This window comes from Syngnathus leptorhynchus, chromosome 5 (assembly GCF_054491065.1).
Source record: "Syngnathus leptorhynchus isolate UIUO chromosome 5, UIUO_Slep, whole genome shotgun sequence".
In the NCBI taxonomy this organism is placed as follows: domain Eukaryota; kingdom Metazoa; phylum Chordata; class Actinopteri; order Syngnathiformes; family Syngnathidae; genus Syngnathus; species Syngnathus leptorhynchus.
In genome coordinates, this window is record NC_141199.1 from 5,949,986 (window position 1) to 5,952,100 (window position 2,115).

Sequence of the window (2,115 nt, forward strand, 5' to 3'; positions counted from 1 at the left end):
ACTCGCTCACGGGTTTGGATGTCGTTTTTGGTTTGTAAGTGGAGGCAAAAAAAATCTTGAGACTCCGATTTGTATCTCAAAATATTGTTAAGTATAGGCGTTTGTATGGAGAGGTTTTACAGTGTACGTATATGTTAACTACCTCTTAGTCAAACAACAACCATATCACGTATTAATGACAATTACGTAAACTTCTCATACTTTGTGTTCCTTGCTGCACGCTCGTACACACACAAAGGTCACTCACACATGCACACATATTATGGAGCGCATTTGCGCACACACATTTCGGTTTTACATTTGCACGTCTGGACACAGACACTACTTAGTCAATTGTTAAATGCTCCACACGTACTCTTGCCATAATTGCCGTTTAAATTAGACAACCTAGCCATCATCAGGGGTACAAAGGATTGGTCTACTAGGCAGTGTTTACAGGATGTCTGGCCTCGTTCTAGGTCAACTTTGGCAGTCATGGGAGCTGATCTGGAACCCAAGGCAGGATGCGTGGGACACAACTATCAGGAAAATAGGCTGCGTTCCCAAATGGGACAGTTGCGTTGAGGAAGTAACTTGGGAGGGCCACTGATTGAGGGTGTGAGGATCTCTATTAAATGTGAGTGCTGTATTTTAGGATGCTGTTTTCTAACGTCACCCATCAGTGGGTGTGAGGATAAGAAAAGCAAGCCAGTTCTAACTTGTGTACTTTTCCTAAACTCCAGACGCTAAAAGAAACAGGTGGAAATTCAATACTCCCTGTGAGTTTCCACTCTTGATTGGCTGGCTTACTTTGTAGACAAAACGACTATGCTTTGAGTAAGCCGTAGTAATAAATTATTAATTAAGGCTTATTAATAATTGCTGATCAAAATTATAAGAATATGTACGATCGTATGGAGACATACTGTGTGTGTGTATATTTGTATATACGTATTTATGTGTGTGCGTGTATGTATAAGTATGTATGTGTACTGTATGTGTATGTATGCATGTATATACAAATTTAAATGTATACTATACACAAATAATTTTGTGTATGCATGTGTATACAAATTTAAATGTATACTATACACAAATAGATTGTTGTGGATCACAAGTGCGAACCAGAGGTGGTTGCCATGCAGTCCACTTTTCATTGCCAAGAGCATTGGGTGTGTGCAGATGTCACCAAACTGCATTTTCACCTATTTTGACTGGATAGTGGTTGCAAATTCAGATGCTAATAAGAGGACATACATAAACCCCATTCATTTTTATGATTATTTTGCACGGTTCTTTTAATCCACAATTCAAAAGCACTGCCTGATTTCCATTGGGCTATTATCAGTACATTATTTGAGATGACTTTTGTCAGTTTCAAGTTATTTCAGTGATCATTGTGGGTTTTTCTTTCATTAACAATAATATCAACCATTTTGTCCAGGAGTCTCTGTTGCATGTTTAATTGTTGTTCATTGCGAAGCACTGAGGCTTCATGCTGCCCATTTGATTTTTAATTCAACAAATGAAATGTGGTTGGAAACTGTCCATCACCAAGTAAAAACGTAAAACAAGAAAATATCAAAATACACTGACGATAACATAATTCTTGTCTAACACTGTGATGTCAATTTGGATTTAAACTAAATTTCCAATTATTATTTTTTTAGACACATTTTCTTGACGTGAGTGGGTAGTAAACGCTTGTAAATATAACTGTATATATTGCAATACGACCGTTATTTTCTCTAAGTAAAGGGTTTGAAGTGGTCATGGAGTTGTTTTTCTTGCAAGTTAGCTAAATCTGACCGAACTACGTACTGCATGTACATTTTACACATTTGTTTTCCTGTCTCAAGTTCAAAGGCTTGTGATCCTGCAGTAGCGGCTACAGAAAAAAACCACAGGAGCTTCATTTGTGCCTTGTTCCAATGCTGCTGCAAACCTGTCAGATATTGTCGTTTAACGTTGAAGTATAGTGACCTATTTTGCAATATGCTAACTGTATCTTCTGCATGCAATGGAGTGGATCCATTTGTACATGTGGGTGTGAGTAGGATCATGCTATATTCATAAGAACGCCCTCAAGGTCTATAAAGTGCATTTGTAGAAAATGGGGTTAAAGAACGTTATGAA